Source organism: Carassius carassius, chromosome 50, assembly GCF_963082965.1.
Source record: "Carassius carassius chromosome 50, fCarCar2.1, whole genome shotgun sequence".
Lineage (NCBI taxonomy): Eukaryota > Metazoa > Chordata > Actinopteri > Cypriniformes > Cyprinidae > Carassius > Carassius carassius.
In genome coordinates, this window is record NC_081804.1 from 9,015,038 (window position 1) to 9,033,356 (window position 18,319).

General features: G+C 35.5%; 1 protein-coding gene across 1 annotated transcript in view; it reads right to left on the reverse strand.

Moving 5' to 3' along the window:
- cep290 (centrosomal protein 290) overlaps nucleotides 1-15,130 on the reverse strand; it is a 68,591-nt gene extending 53,461 nt beyond the window's left edge. Inside the window, exon 1 of the mRNA XM_059545847.1 lies at nucleotides 15,112-15,130. The gene's annotated coding sequence lies outside the window, so the exon portion shown is untranslated. The remainder of the gene's footprint in view (nucleotides 1-15,111) is intronic.
- Nucleotides 15,131-18,319: the final 3,189 nt, after the last annotated feature.

Consider the following 18,319-nt stretch of genomic DNA (forward strand, 5'->3'; position numbering starts at 1 on the left):
AGAGACATGATAAATTTTCTATCTGCAAAAATCCACATGGTCCAAGATTACTTACTCACACCTTTGACTCGCATGCTGCCATTTGTCATTTTTCTTGTCCTCAGGTTTCAGCCTTGAGCTTGTGTTGCAATAGCGATTGATGTAATGTGATATATGCGTAATGAAGCGCACTGCAAACAAGTGGTACTTTGTTGTATTTGTTTAACAATTTGGCATGATATTAATCTTGGTAATTAACAAATCTTTGTGTAACCCATTAAACCAAGCTGCCAGAATTTTTTTTTATTTTTTAAATAGGCTTATGCTAAGAGTGGAAGGGCTCATATGTAGGATTTGTTATACAAACTTAATTATATGCAGTATCTGGCAGGCCGAGGAGACTACACACAGGAACTTTGAGCTTTTAATGATCTGCAGAGCTCCCAGTTCAAGAAACAAGATTGTCATCACATTGACATTTGATCACACAAGATGTTTAATATGATTATGCCTTTAGTCCATGTGAGAGCACGATTTATATTATTGGATTAAAGGCTCAATGGCTCTTTTGTAGCAGTAATGTCTGATTAAATTTTAAATGGCCATGTCTATGGTTTGGGAATTCATGAACCGGTCCATGCCCTATCCAGGGGGAATGGAAATTAGCTGTTTGACTGATATACCATGGAAAATGGTCAGACTAAGACCTTAACGAGTGTTGTTTTATAAAACCTGCACAGTGTTTACTGTAATTAACATGATTTCTTTTTAACTCAATATTACCTGCGGTTCAATGGCTGACCAAATTTTGTGGTGTTTTTTTTTTTTTTTTTATCTACAACTCTCTCTCTCGATATATGTAATGGGAACAAATGAAGGGATGTAGAATATGGTCAATGCAGAATAATGCACTAATAAGTGCATTATAAGTAAGGAATAAATGGCAATGGGCCGTTGAATTATTAGAAAATAATGCACACCTGAGGTGTAACGGCCACAAACTTGTGCGTCCATTATTTTCAAATAATTTAGGTGCTGTATGTAATTTTTTGACTCTACTTAAGCCATAGAAATACCATAATACTTTTTCAGATATTTAAGAAACATGCTAAGTTAACATAGTTGTTTATCTGAAAAACAATTCTAGTCAGTTATTTTCCTTTGAAAATGTGTGTTCTGGGCCGTAATGTGGCACTGTCAGTATACCCAATTGTATTTCAGGACCCTGGTTTGCCAGTTGGCGGAAAACAGTGTTTTTCATTTCATTCATTGTCAAATGCCTCTCCAAATTTTTGAATTTGGACTGCAATACCTAGTTCCACCACTCTGTGTCAATCCTACATACAGCATCTTTAATTATTCCACTTATAGTATGGTTACCACCTAAAGACATTCTTCAGATGTTGTATTTCAAGACATTCGTCAGGTTTTTATCTTTAAAATGATCTTGTGAATAGGACTAATTTCTTACGCATCTCGTCCAATGCCTGCGTAGAAAATTACAAAATGTAATTTTAGACTTAGTAATGGAGGCTTGAGCTGTTGATGGCAGACTTGTCAATTCTTCCAAATGTACACCATATACATACAGAAAATTGAAATAGTGTTACTCTCAGACCCTAGGTGCATACAGATAACACAGATTAAATATAAAATTTGACTACGCATGTACCATTAAGGATATTTTAAAAAAAGATATATAAACCAGCACAAGGCACATGGCAGATAAAGTGCAAACCAGTGAAATAAACAAATAGTGCAGATATAATGGTTGAAGTGCAAAAGAGATTATTCAGTCTGATTAGTGACAAAAAGCTCAGAGAGCAGTTCTTTTATTTGTCAGAAGAGGTAGTTGAATGAGGTCAGTTCAATGCTGAATGAGGTAGTGAGCAGACCAATGCTGCACAAAGTGATTGTTGCAGGTCACAGTGTGTTAGTGGGAGGAGGGAGTGGAAGAACCTGAGGATGGGGGGGGGGGGGGTGTTGTCAGTCCTGGAGAGGTCCTTTGTGATATGCACACCCAGGAACTTGGTGCTGCTCACTCTCTCCACAGTCTAAAATCTAACTACACATATATACACATAAATGCAGTTGATAATGAAATTATCAGAGAAAGAGATAACAGGCGTGTGTGAATAACCGATTCTGTGTGTCTCTCAACAAAGTTTGGCAGCAGTTTCTCTACTAATAGCGATACTGTAAGTTCATCTTCAACAACAGTCCCGTTATTACCTCACTAGTGAGAAATGTATTTTATGGATAAAACTGTCAGAGTAGTGCTAACAACATGTTTCTGTGAGCTTGTATGTTTCTGTGTGTATGAGTGTATGTCTGTACTGTATGTGCGTGTGTTTGTAAGGGAGAGAGAGTGGGAGAAAGGGCGCATGTGATTTCTGTGCATAATAAAATGACATTTTTTGGCTAAAACATTGAAATAATTTGTTGTTTGCATCCGATTATTTACTATATTTATTTGCTTGGCCAGTGTCGTTGTGGGTTGTGGTTGTTTTGCTGTAAGGACTTTTGAAATAACTGAAATCATTTGTGAGGTGATATAGACATGCAATGCGGTCAAGACCTTCCTGGAATTACTTTAGCCATGTGTTTCCCTGAAAACTATTGCACACTTTAGAGCGTTTGTAAGCCAATCAGATTCAAGCATTCAAAAGCCCTGTAGTGTAAGTATTAAAGAAACAGCCAATATGCTAGTAATATTCATGCTAATAAGCATCTACTTAATAGTGAATAGTGTTCCTTAGTGTTACCTAAACAATATCAAAGAATATAAAATGTATGCATTTTTATAACTAGTTATAAATTAAAGTATTAAGCATTAATATTAAAAAATAAATAAAATGATGAATATTCACGTATATGTGTATATATGTGAAATTCATTTTAGATTTTTGCTTTTCATAAATACTGGTATAGATAAATATACTTTAGTATGCGGTACAACTGCACATGCATATTTGAGAAAATATAATAGGAATAAAAATACTTTCAGCAAAGCAGATTGACTGAATAGCTGGATCATATCACTGTCAACAGAAGATTAGTTGTCTTTACAAATGAATCTTCCCTGGGATGAGAAAGTGAAAGGCATTGTGTGAACATGGTTTGTGAGCTTGTCATCTTATGGTGATGAACTGCCTACCTACCCCAGGGGCACCAATGTCCTCAAAGTTAGAAGTGATCCTGCTCTTTTTATGCTTACAGCACCAGTCCAACTGCATAAGCCATTCAGTCACAACTTGCTTTTATGCATTACTTTTTCTAATGTGTTTCTTGCAACTTGGTCATCTTGTTCTGTTTCTTAGATTTTCACAAATGTCAGTTAGACAATGTAAGCATATGAATCAGTTAAATTAAATACCTCACACATGTGTCAGCTCAAATGAGTCACAGCCTTTGTATTCAGAACAATTAAATATGGTTGAGCAGCGTTCCTCTTTTTCAAATAGGAAGTATGCTGGCAAACACGTGTTTATCAGGCCCCCCAGGCACACAGTGTAGTGTTCATAGTCACATATGGAATATTTGAATATTCAAGGAAAAAATGTGTTTAACAGATGTATTATTAGATCATTAAGAACAAGAATTGCTTTAACTGAAAATTCGATTTTCGGTAGCTATTGAAAAAGTAAAAAACATGTGAGCGCAGAATTCATCTTGAAAGTGAGGTTAAGTTTTGTAAAAGCCACGCTTGCTCATTTCTGTCGGACAAGTGTTTGTGAGTCAAGACGTTGCCAATGTAAATTTTGTTTCCATATGTGTTTTTAATGAGAACAAATGTATCTGGGACTAATTTGTGAGATCTGTTATCTATAATTTATTTTAGTGTGTAAATGGTTTTATTTTACAAATCAGAGAAATGTTTTATGAGAGGATGTTTTAAGAGGGCTTAATATGAAAATTAAAAGCATTTGTTTACTTAGTAATATTTGTGAACAGATGAAGTCTGTATACGCCTTCCAAAGGTTATAAACCACCACACTTCTAATAGCAAATGCAATGTGTCATTTGGGAACCATAGGAATGAGACACCAAATCAGTTCCTGATTATTTTATCCAGTCCCCCTAGCAAATTATTATACAGGATTAGGGTTTGAACGTTTTTAATCATGGAAAATCTTTAAATGTATTTATTTATTTGCCATCATTGTAGGTTAAAAATGTATCATCTTCATGCAAGGAGTCCAAATAGGAGTTTTTTAACAGAGAACTTGCGGGTAAGATTTCTATGACAAACCCCACTAACTCAGCATCATTTATTTATTTTTCTTCCAAAAAAAAATAATAAAATGAATTAATTAAACACTAAAAATGAAGTGAACGTCGCTTGATTGTGCCATCCCTAAGAAGCACAAAGTCACTTTTACGGACTTTTAAATTAAATGTTCCCTCCTGGTGGAATGACCTCCCCAACTCAATCCGAGCAGCTGAGTCCTTAGCCATCTTCAAGAATCGGCTTAAAACCCATCTCTTCCATCTTTATTTGACCCTCTAACTTTAACACTCACTATTCTAATTCTATTCTTTAAAGAAATCTAACTACCTTTCTAATCTTTTTATATTCTATTTTCTTTTCATTAATTATACAATTGTATGTGTGTGTGTGTATGTGTAAAGACCTCTAACACTAGCTTGCTCTATTCTTTTTTTATTCTATCTGTTTTCTTTATATTATATTATTTAAAATACCATGCTAGGTGTACTGTGTTAACCTAACTGAGACTTGTTATAGCACTTATATATCATTGCTCTTTTTGTTGTTTTTGATTGCTTTTTTTATTGGTCTTACAAAGTATTCTAATTTGTTGAGATTAAATCAATGTTAATTGTAATAAGAAATAAAAATTATGGATCGCTTGTTGTATTCCTCAATTGCAAGTAGCTTTGGATACAAGCGTCTGCTAAGTTAATAAATTTAAATGTTTTTTTGAGAAGCAAACGAGCATGATTTCATTATTTCATCTGACACTGGAGTAATGACTGCATACAATTCAGCTTTGCGTCACAGCAGTAAATTAAATTTTTAAAAATACTGAAATAGAAATGAGTTAATAATTGTAGTATTTCACAATATTACTGTATTTTAATCAAATAAATCCAACCTTTGTGAGCAAAAGAGACATTTCTCAAAATCATAAAATAATCCAGAAAACATGAAACACTTCCTTTAGGACAATGACAGAGGATAAATTAAAGGTTTAATCATGAAGTCATTGTCTTGCTAAAGTAAGTGTCACTTGCCGAGGAGCCGCGATGGTGATTTCCTGCATTTGATCTGGAAGTGGCTATTTTAAGTCTAAACAGTGATGCAGAGTCCTCAGCCAGAACAATTGTGGGAATTCCCAGGGTATATACAGACAGTCTTTGCTCATAGTGCTTTCCTGCTGGGTTTGACCTCTCAGCTGTACAACAGCTGGACAAGAGCAATTGGCAACAGGAAGTTGCACGGCGGCTACTGAAGCTGAGGTGCTGAAGTATTGAAGTTGACCCTAACCTCAAGATTAAGTGTTAAGGCCTTGAGTGCTCACAGTCCCATAAATTTTCACTTACTTGCATATGGAGTTATGATTAAATCACATGTCAGTACCTCTGTATCTTTCCAGATGAAGATAACACTGTTCTCCCAGGCTTCCAGGGAAATCCTGCCATGTGATGGATCTAGATTGTTTAATCTTGAAGATATATCAGTCTGGATCAACTGTCTCAGAACATTCAGGTGAACAATAGACTAGACTTAAACACCCAGTTTTATCACATTTTAAGACTTCCCTGTGAATAAACAAAACTTAAGTTGAAAAAAGAATGCTGAAATGTGACATCCCTTTACAGTCATGGCCAAAAGTTCTGGCAGTGACAAATTTTGTGTTTGTCAAATTTGCTGCCTCAGTATTTGTATATTATTTTTCCAGTATGGTATACTGAAAAACGATAAGCATATCATAAGTTTTAACAGCTTTTATTAGCAAAATAAAAATATGAGTCTATATTTAGTGTTATCCCTTGTTCTTCATAACCTCTGCAATTTACTCTGGCATGCTGGATATTACCTTCTGGGCAAAAGTCTGACTGATGGTGATCAATTCTTGCCTGATTAATTCTCGGAGTTGATCACAATTTGTGGGCTTCTGCTTGTCCACTCGCCTTTTGAGGACTGACCACAGGTTCTCTATGGGATTGAGATCCAGGGAGTTGCCTGGCCACGGATCAAAAAATTAAATGTAATGATCTTCAAGCCACTTCTTTATCACTCTTGCTTTGTGACATTTTGCTCCATCATGCTGGAAAATGCATAGATCATCACCAAATTGCTCATGGATCATTGGAAGAAGATGCTCTTGCAGGACGTTCTGATACTGTTCTTTATTCATGGCAGTGTTTTTGGGCAGAATTATCAGAGAGCCCACTCTCTTGGTTGAAAAGCAACCCTAACACATGCATGGTCTCAGGATGCTTCACTGCTGGCACAACACAGGACTCAACAAGGGGGCTTCATCGAAAATTACTTTGTTGTCCAATCCTTGTACTTCCTGCAGAATTTTAGTCTGTCCTTGAGGTTTTTTTTTTTTGGAGAGAAGGGGCTTCTTTGCTGCCCTTCTTGACACCAGGCCGTAGTCTAAAATTCTTGGCCTCACTGTGTGTGCTGATGCTCTCATACCAACCTGCTGTCATTCCTGAGCAAGCTCTCCACTGCTGGAGACACGATTCTGTAGCTGACTCCTCAGGAGGAGACGATCCTGGCGCTTGCTGGACACTCTGGGACGTCCTGTAGACTTCTTCACTGCAGTCGAAACCCTCTCCTTGAAGTTCTTGATGATCTGGTAAATGGTTCTTTCAGGTGCAATATGCTTTGTAGCAATTTCCTTGCATGTGAGGCCATTTTGATGCAAAGTGATAAAGGCCGGACGTGTTTCTTTGGAGGTAACCATTGCTTACAAGAACACAATAATTGAAACCGGTTCTTCCATCCTTTTATAGCAATCAGTCTGCTCTTACGATCTATTTAGAATGATCATAATTTTACCCGACTAGTACTCCTTCACATTTTCACGTGTTGCTGATATGATTAGTTAATTAATGTTAGCTGGTCATTTTGTGTCAAAATGGTTTACTTGTAGTTGTCTTCACTTCTTAAGCTAAGAGAAAGCATTTTAACGTTGAAAAAAAGACACTTTAGCTTGAAAGATGTCAAACTTTTGGTGCTGTGTGACCTATTTTGCTATGTAAAGCCTGGCTCACACTACAAGATTTTTAGCCCGATTTAGCCCCGATTCCCCCCTCCTGAGAATCGGAGCAAACATCTTGTCGAGCACCTCGATCTGTCCCGATATTCGGCACGGATTATTTGTTAATGTGTGGCATTTCCTGATCGAATCTCGCACCTCCCGATCTGCTCGCACACAAATCGGGGCAGGCCCGATTATTATCAAACATGTTTGATATTTAGGATTTAATTTGAGATGATGATGGCTATATGAGTACATCAGTACTTTCACAGCCAATGCGCAAAACCGCAAAACAGCTGATGTGCGGCTTCGTTGGATAGTGGAGATAGAGGAAACCGTTTCTTGAAATTTTGTAGTAACACCAGAGATGTATAAAGTACTAGAGACCCAGACTTGAGTAAAAGTACAAGTGCTCTATCAAAAAATGACTTGAGTAGAAGTTGAAGTGCTCTTTAAGCACCACACTCAAGTAGAAGTACTAAAGTATTCAACATTTTTTGTACTTAAGTATTGCAAGTAGTCTATTTGAAAATTTACTACTCAAGTACTGAAAGTAAAAGTACAAGTATTGTGTTATGTAGTTATTAAAGAAAGTAGTCAAAAGTTTGAACATATTGTTTTTACTATTTCAAATGATTAACCTAAAGGACAATCACAATTCCTTTGACTGTAAGTTTTTGTAAACTATGTAAACTATAATTTTTGCTAAATTATGTCATTAAAAACTTACCCTCATGTTGTTTCAAACCCGTAAGACCTCCGTTTATTTTTGGAACACAGTTTAAAGGTCCCATGACATGGATTATTCCCTTTTCTTTAAATGCTTTTTAATGTTTCCTTAGGTGTACTTATATTGTTAGTATGATTTTTACATTTAAAATTTAGAAATAAAAAGCATTTTTTAGATCCTGATATTAGCCCTCTGGCTTGAATGCTCTGTTTGAAGGGGCGTGTCTGCTGTGAGACTCCGAGTAAACGACAACTGTTGTGATTGGCTGACATCTTTGCATTTGAAATGCGTATTACATGTGTAATACGCATGTAATATATATATATATATATATATATATATATATATATATATTACAATGTAGTATATATATATATATATATATATATATATATATATATATATATATATACTACAGCTGTCGAGATTAACGAATCGTGGATTTGTTGATTATATAATTATTTTTCGATCTTTTCCCATCACATGAAAGGCTGCAGTGATGAGCAGCATTGAGTAGACAGAGTCTGTTTATCGCGTGAATGCAGTGATCTCGTCATTATTGCAACACGTTTTCTCTCACGAAATGCTTTCACCACAACTAACAGCTAACAAATGAATACACCACATGAATACAGTAAGAGCTCCGTTGTGCAGCATAACAGTGTCATTCGTTGTAACGGCAGTTTGGGCAAGTGTGCAGATATACTCGCGATGTGTGAGAGCTCCGAAAAAAAGGGAGCGTTCTTTGATCACAGTTAAATCACAATTTAAATAACAGATTTGTTTCATGCTACTAAGAGAAACAACGTGAAGTTGATCGTTTAGTCACTGGCTTGATTCACTGATGCATAAACAGTATTAAACGATTTAGAAAGAAAGTCTGTGTGAACTTGAATAATTAGCTACACATCAGAAATCACTGATCACAGATCAGGCATTAATGAACACTGTTACTCACTGTTTGTGCCGGTGCTGTCGAATCCATATCATAAAAGTCAGTTTGTAACGCCTGTGCTGACATTGCGACTGAATTATATGTAAATATTTGGGCGGGCAAAGCAGAGAAAGGGGAGGTAACATTTCTCTTTACAACGTCACAAAGAGGAGATTCCAGATCAGCCCGTTTGAGCTTCCATTTTCTCAAAGGCAGAGAAAATAATAGAGTCTGAATAATGTGTTGAAAACGCATCACAACTGTAAGGAGAAAGGGAAGCACTGGAGTGAAATCGCCTCAGTTTTGAATGCACCGGGTGAGTGCAGAAAGGTAACTCACAAAAAAAAAAAAGAATAATTTAGTGGCGATCTGCTGCATGAGATCACGTGAGGTGCTCCCTCTGGCATGATAATCTTAATGATATCTTGCAGCGTGTGATGTGCCACGATGTTCAAATCTTGTAGTGTGTGCATGTTTAATATTTGAGGGAAGATAATCTGCAAAGATTCTCCTTATGTGTGTGCTGCAACCAGATTATGATTTTAAAACTCCTGTAGTGTGATCCAGGCTTAAGCCTTTCTTTTTTTTAATCAGAAAGTCAAAATCCCATATGACCTGGCTTAAGCAATTTCACAGACCTGTACGTGCTATATATATTGCGTATTAACTAATGTTTTTATTTACATTTTTTTATACATTTCCGGAATTTCATGAATTTGTGATGAATCTGAAATACAAACAGCAAAAAAAAAAGTGACATATTTGAAGAAATACTCCGGGTTAAATTAAGTTCTATGGAAGGCATTTATGACATGCTGTCAATGACAAAAAATAAGTTGGATTTGTACCTCTGTTTGTAAAAGCAAGTAAAATGCATTTACAGTAATTTACTTACAGTTGAAGTCTAAGGGCAAGGCAATACCTGAAATGTTATGGCATAAAGCCTGTATTTTGTAAGTACTTATATACATTTCTCTGTACAAAATTTTTGTCAAACTGTCTAAAGTAAAGTTTGTTCTTTACCCCTCGGATAGTTTTGTTACGTCACTTTCTGGTTGCCATGTACATATTGTGTATAATATCTTAAAGTTCAGAAATTTCCTTCTATCCCATCTTAACATGCCTATGTTTTAATACACTACCATTCAAAATACTGGGACTGTTATGCTCACGAAGGCTGTATATTTTTGACCAAAATACCATAAAAACTGTAATGTGAAATCCATCCATTCTTCTGCCACTTATCTGGGACTAGACTGCTGTGGCAGTAGGTTAAATAGGGCCACCCATACGTCCTTTTCTCCAATAATGCCTTGAGCATATCCTAGTTCTACTGCTGGTTATCTTCCCAATTGGACATGCCTGGAACACCTCACCCAGAAGGAATCCTCAGTAGATGCCCAGACTACCTTGACTAGCTCCTTTTGACTCTGAAAAGCAGCTGCTCTACTTAGAATTTCTCCTGGATGTTATTCGCTTGTTAAGTCTGACGTCATGTAGCAGCGCTTCCGTGTCCAAGCGCTCTATCAGTTACCACGAGAAAACAACAAAAGGTGCTAATATAAACTCACAATGTGATAGAATACTAGCGAAAAAGTTATAATCTTAACCTTTAACTCCATACCGAAGTCCCAGATAGCCAGACAATGAAAATATAAATACAAAAAAAATATATAAAAATTATTTGTGTTTGGGACGCTGTGAGCACGGAGACTGTAGTGTACACCGTAAGTTTGAAAGCGTTTAGCTTAAATGATTAATATGAATAAACAGTGCTCATAAACGACTGCTGAGGTCATATTCTCAAGTGAAGCGAGTTGAGGCTTGGACCCGGAAACAGCGCTTCTTACGTCATCACTTAACAACTGAATAACTTCTAACCTTGTCCCTTAGTATCAGCCCAGACACCCTGGAGAGACACTCCAGCCTCTTGTACATTTCTGTCATTACCCGAAGTTTGTGACCATAGGTGAGAACAGATGGCCCATAAAATGAATGGGAAATTGAGAGCTTTGCCTCCATGGATCACCGCCTAAAGGGTTTGGGTTATCGACCCTGTCCAGAGCTTTAACTCAGTAAATTGATCCCAGGTGAGAGGCCAGACAAAGTATGATACAGTAGATCCCTCACCTATGCAAACATTATTCCAGAGGGAGAGACTTTGCCTGGATCACGGATACTAACAGAAGAAGAGGGAGGGGTTGTGTGGACAGGTCCATGGTTGTTGATATTGTCAATGATTGTTAAAATGTAAAATAAATAATGTTGAAAACCCAAAATCTGATTAACTGACCAATGGTGATGGGGAAGTGTTTGGGAATCTGTTTTAAAACCGTCTAAAGTATTTTTGCTGTTATATTTGGTGATGCTAGTGCTGCATAAATTACACACTTCACCCTTGAGTTTTGTGGTTATTCTTTCAAAACAGTGTGTATTTAAGTATTTTGACCTCCATTCTGGTGCCATTCCGAATAGACCTCTGTAGTAAGTGCCTTACTGAGAACCCAATCTTTTGTTTGTTTTTACAAACTGAAGCATAAGTCACAATGATTTTTACAATGAATGCTTCTGAACTCAGCCTGAACTTCCTTTAAAATGTATAACCATTATCATGCATGTATTACTTTCTATTTTATATGTTTAAATATCACTATTTTATGATGCGGATTTGAGTATTACTTAACTTGAATAAGTTTCAAATTCATTCATTAATTTCAAAGAAGAGGCACTTTTTTTTCAATTAACAAATCATCAGTTTTTTTTACTAATTGCATTTTGACTGAGTATCATATTGTTACCGACCTGAATGCACGCAAGTGAACCTCTCTCACGTTCATTGTATGAAAATGCAAAAATGTGAAGGCCTTGTCAAGCTCTGCAAACTATTATTTTCCCATGAGGACCTGATTTCCCCAAGAATCTGGGAACATTTTTCACAAGGACAGACTGTGTTGGGGAAAAAAGGTCATGTGGGGTAAACAAGTTTGGGGTGTGTCTTTAGTGAACAAGGACACACCCCATGTTCATACAATCTCATGACTTGTGAGCTCTGTAAACAAAGCACCTCAAACTGCGCAAGCAGATGAGTGCCCTTTTAAAACTTCAGTCAGTAGTCTCTTTCACACAGAAATTTCAGAAAACACACAGTGTCCTGTGATTTGTCCAGGGATAGTTTGATTGTGGTTCATTCACATTGCCAGCGATTTTCCGGAACATCCACACACATCCCGAGAAGATCCCGTACAGACACTTTACATTACGATGTGACGTGTAATGTGACGCATTCTGTTGCACTTAAGCTGGCGAACGATCTCAGCTTCAGCGAGGATAGTGAGGAGCTACCTGATCTCTGCTTCATTACAGTTTGCACATCACAGTTTATCATCACTATGACGCACCCTTTATAGCATTGGTTCTGGCTTTTGTTCAAAGAACTCATTCCGGGACTGAACCTGGCAATGTTACTAGGTCCCCAACCAGGGATCACGAGTGTGAGTTCACACAGAAGGCACTCCAGCATTTTCCGGGATCAACGTGCAGTGTGAAAGGGGTTTGTGTTTGTCCTATTGCTAATTGTAATCTACTTGGGACTTGGGTGTGTTTAGCCACACTATTACATTATAAATTGGTGCATTCCACAACCTGTCCTTTTGACAGATTGGCAAATGGCAAATTTGTATGGCAAAAGATCAAGGGAATTTTGATTTCTCAGTTCATGACCCCTTTAATACAACTCACTCAACAAGTGTTTCTCAGCCATGATCATTATGGAATCTGATTAGGCTGACGTGAGTGTCTCGACATATCAAACACATTCTTAACTGTTACTACTGGTATTTTAGCTTAATTACATGCACAAAATTCCCAGAAGGTGTATTTATAAAGTACACTGGGTTCATTTTGATTTCATGGTGAACCGTCTACAGTATATGGGTTAAGCTACAATATTTAAAACAGGTGACAATTTTCTCCAACTTAAATTCATTTTATTTAAACAGTACCGCATGGCAATGGCAAGGTCATGGGTTTAAATCGCAGGGAATGCATAAACTGATCATAGTATATGTACTGTAAGTTGATTGGATAAAAGTGTCTGCTAAATGCATAAATGTGAATGTAGTTCTGAAGAAAAACTTATTTAGAAGTGATAACCACATGGTCTGTCTTTTTATTTATTTTTTTAATTTAGAAAGTGTGCGAGATCTTTTAAATTAGCATATTTTGGACTCTTATATAAAGTATTATTCTGGTGTGTGTTCGTTTTTTGATACAACATGCCCTGACATTAATATAAAATCTGTCTTCATTATATACTTGATTCTTGTCTGTATGCAAGTGTAGTTTTATTCTGTTCTTTTATTACCAAACAGCTATTAAATAACTAAAGACTGTTTTGAACTAGATATTTGAAGCCGACATATAAAACCACTGCTAGAGAAAACAAATGTCTAATTTGACTTTTATATAATATATAACACATAGTGGTACTTTGAGAGAGAAAATAAGACAAAAAAACGAAAACATTATCATTTCTATTGGGGTACAGGGAAACCAAACCAGGTCACTGTTGCCAGGTAAATACAAGCTCTATACCTATGAAAACTGCATTCCTAAAGTTCCTGAATAAGACAGGAGCAGTTTAACATGAGCTTGCTATATCTAAAATAAGATCCAGTCAGGCGTCGTCAAAATGGTCAGGGGTGAGGAGCCACCAGAGTCTGTTTGAAGATGTTAAAAAGGTCCTGCAGACAGTTGGGTGATATGAAATCAAAGTGACCTGCTTTACTCTCAGATACTAAACAATTTTCGAGCAAGGAGGAGAAAGAGGAGCAAGAGCAAGAGAAGTTGGATTTAAAGATAGTATGTTTTACAAGAAAAGTCTAGTTCAATCTGTCTTCATCATTAATTGTGAAATTTACTAACAAATTTCTGAGTGAAAATTGTCTCTCCACCTTTTTTTCTTTTCAATGTGGAAGAGAAAAAAGAAATATGAATGAAACAACATAAACATTCTGCCTTTGTGCTCCATGGAAAGAAAGATGGTCCTAAATAAGGGTGAATAATTGTGGACAGAATTTTCATTTATGAATAAAAGTGACCCTTTAAGTGCTCATATATATATATATATATATATATATATATATATATATATATATGGGCCAAGACCGAGAAGGAGAACCAAAATAAACTGTTGAGTAAAAAGCATAAAGGTTTGTTTCTTTGTTTACAATTAAACTGCTGCTATACTCTCTAAAAGTGGAAGTGCTACTAGAATACTTACGCTCAACCGGCTAAGGTATGTACATTTGAATCCACTCATTATATGTTCATATTCAAGTCCCACTATTTTAACATGGCTGACAATATATGGAAGTTAAACTAAACTTTACAAGCCATCTGGCTAACTATACATCTATTGTTCAGAAACTATAAAAAGGGAAAATTGTTCACCACATATCCCAACACTGAAAATTTAAGATATTCTGTCCTGCGCAGATTAAAGATAATTAGCAAAAACACCCAAAAGACGGCATCTTCTTAACTTACTGTTTTACATTAAGACTGAGCCAGCTTGGTGGCTGGGCAAAAATAAATAAATTGGTTTTCCATGAATAATGTGCACTTGATATCGGCTTCATGTGATTTCATTCCACAGACAAGCGGGCACCGAAAAGACGAGAGAGAAGGCATTTATGAATGTTCTCTTGTTGACATTTCAATTTATTTAACTATTGTCTGGCAGGTTCAAGAGGTTTTGAAAGTTTAGTCTTATTATTTACTCTGTAATACTCTTACAAATGAACAGTATTATTCCTGTTATGGTGAGTTAATGATGACAGTTAAAAAAATAAAATAATTCTAAATGTGCTCTTTGAAGATCAGGAAGGGCTTTGCAGAAGTTGTTCAGTATAAAGGACACTGGGGAGTGTTGAAACATGCGGTTTGTTTGTGCTATGTGACAAAAAAAATCTACTACTTATCCATGAACTAACTTAAAAGAGTACAAAGAGGGTTTTTTTGCATCCACATCCATCCCACCCCTTCCCTAATTCAATCACTTTATGCCCTTCTGATGATGTAAAATGACAAATAACATCTGATCAGATACATACAATGTAATCATTGTTGCGTCAAATGTAGGGTTTAAGTGCAAAAAATCCAGAATATGTTCATATTTGGAATTATATAAAGATGTAGTTCTAATCGGTCAGAACACTCTCTGGTCTTACCTGGTGTTGAGTTTCCAGAAATGTTTCTTTCCCAGATCTCAGGAGTTCACAGCTAAATGTATCAATTTTATTGCAGATGCCTCTCCTAAATTAAAGAAAGAAAATGTTATCTTCAGAAATAAGAATTAGGAACAAATTAGACAATTGTTGACACAGACTACACAAAGAAATTAAGAGCGACAAAATGTTGACGGCAAAGCTCAGACAACCCTTTTTTTTGCAGAAGAACATTTGAAAGCAGACAAAAGACTCAATTTTATCTCATTTCTGAAGATCTTAAAGGGATTTGTTACTCAGTTTTGACTTGAGGGCTTTCTAGTGCCGCTGCTGTAGTGTGGGTAAACATTGCTTAATATCTAACAGGAGATACATCTGTTATGTAAATGCATGTTGAGTTCAAGCTAGTTAAAATCCTTTAGGGTGACTGGCCTGAAGCTTCAGCTCCCAAATGTTGTTGTGCTACAGGTGTTATTGCTTGTCGGCCACAAAATCTTTTAAGTTTTTTTGCATACCATTATTAGAGTTTCTCAGGCATGCAGTGCAGCTGGTGTGAAGTTGCTACATCATTACATTTGTGACAAAGTTCACTAAACCTGTCATATTTTATGGTTATGGTTACTAAAGGGCTGAAAGGGAATTGTATTATAATTTATTATTTTATAGTTATTGTTTCTGCACTGAAATTAACACTATTAGACACATGTGTAAGTGAATGCCTACAAAGATGAAGTATTTGCCAAACCTGTAAAGATTTTAAACGGTTCAGCATAGGCTTAACACAAGTAACCGAAGACTGCCAAGAGGATATAATACATCATGTTATGTTCATTAAAGAGAAATGGCAATTATTCTATCCAAAGGCAGCATTTTATGATCAGGGTTTATAAGGTTTTGTCTTTCTCTACTACTAATGAAAAAACCTTTAAAATACTGGTGAAAAGTAGCTTTGGCATTGTGTGTGGTTACTCCGATTCCCATGAAAACCCTGATTAAAATAGCACAAGTGGCACTGCATTCAAAGTGTGGGTTCCAACCTTTTACCAAAATAATATCTTTTGATAATTAAATTTCACAATTATTTGCATCAATTCTACTCACCTTCCTGTTTCATGTTTCAGTAAAATCATGTTTTGATGCCATTTCCCTGTTAAATACAAAAAGGAAAAAAAAATTGCATATATAAATTATTAAAATGTAATGAATTACAATATTTAAATATTACATTTATAAATCCACTGCCAGTCAAAATGTTCAAATAATTAAGATTATTAAACTCCTTTGAAAGACGTCTCTTATTCTCATCAAGGCTGCATTTATCAAAAATACAGTAAAAACAGTAATGTTTTGTACCATATTTTAACATATGTTAAAATTCTATTTATTCCCATGATGCAAATCTGCATTTTCAGCAGTCATTACTTCAGTCTTGTATTATTGTATGTTGTATAAATGTATGTATTATTATTATCAATGTACAAAAAGTTTACTTGTACTGTGTTTTTACAAGGCTGAAAAAATATACAGAAATAACATGAAATTCTTTTAATATGTATCATGAACTGTTTTATTTTATTTGTTTTTTTATTTTATTTATATAGCACATTTTATACACAATGGTAATTCAAAGTGCTTTACATAAAAAGGAATTCACATCAGAATAATAATCACAATAATAGAAGCAAAAAATTAGAAATTTTGATTTAATGATTTAAATGCACAGCTAAACAGATGTGTTTTGATGAGTCTAGATTAAATGTGATTTAAATGCTACCAGTTTAGCACACCTGATCTATTCTGGAAGCTGGCTACAACTGCGGTTAGCATAATAGCTATATGTATATACTTGCACAATATATATTATGTTCTAGTTTAAGAATTATCAAATAAAAAATTAAATCAAATAATAAAAAAAGCTTTCATTTTCCTTTTGAGCAATTCACATCCGATATGATATTCTTACTTCATGATATGATAATCACACGAAACGTTTCCTGTAGCTCTGAAAACAAAAGTGCAAAATTTGAATTGAAAACCATAAAAGCTGCACAGCATTACCAATACTACCCAAGCAGCCTACTTTTTGGACAATCTAGGATATATCCTTGGACATTCAAGCTTTTTGCAAGTTTTTAGTTTTCTGTTAGTTGTTGGAAATACTCATATAAGGACGATAATTTAATACATTAGCACCAACCTGTTGCATTCTGCTTATGGCAAATAGTTTAAAATGTTAAGTCAGACATGCATGAAGAAGATAGGAAGATCATATACTTGCAAGCGCATTTGTTAGGGTGCGGTAGAAAGCAAAATAATTTAACAAACCCACTAAATGCCAATCAAGAGTGCAATTTATTACTCTAACTTGGCAATAAAGATATTGACAATAGAGTTTCACACAAATAGCGTAGGTACAACAGCCTGGGAGAACTTTGTCGGCATGCCTTTTTGCAAGCATTTAAGCTTTGCTCAGAGCTGTTTTCCCCTTTTTATCATGAAAGACTGGGCACCGGACTGAGTCGGTGAGCTGCTCTGTTATCAAATTTAATTAGAAAAGGTGTTTCTCGTGCATTATTTACATTATCTGTTTTGCTAATTTATGCTGGCATATTGGCATTAATGAAAACTTTGCCAAATCCACACCTCAAAAACAATTGAACATATCTGAAGAACGTACGTGAATTGCCTTCTTCCTCGCTTAGAAGCAATTTGAAGTTGTGGATTGTTTCAAAAGAAAAGATTTTTGTCCACAACAGGAACTAGTCACTTTAGCACTGCATTTCATTCTTCAAATATGTGGTTTAAGTGGAACTTTTTATGAAGACCTCATACCATGCAAATTTATTGAGCAAAGGTAATGACGACCATTAAACGTAGGAAAGAAGGTATCATATGTTTGTTGTTAAAACCAACTGCAATACCACGTGAATGAGATTCACAAAAATGCAATTAAGACTGAAATAATATACTGAATTAAGATAAGGTTGATAAAGGAGCATCTGAGTTAAACCATGCCATTTATGTTTTTTTTTTATTATTATTATTACTCGTCTTTTGCTTCCTCATACAGGAGATAAATTTTATAGGCTACTTTTAATGCTAGTTATTCTTTATTTCGAGAGTCTGGCAGTTTGGATAAACTTTAGAGTCGTGACTCGTGTTCATTTCTAGTCATGTTTAATTTTACATACTCTCTATATGTGTCACACTG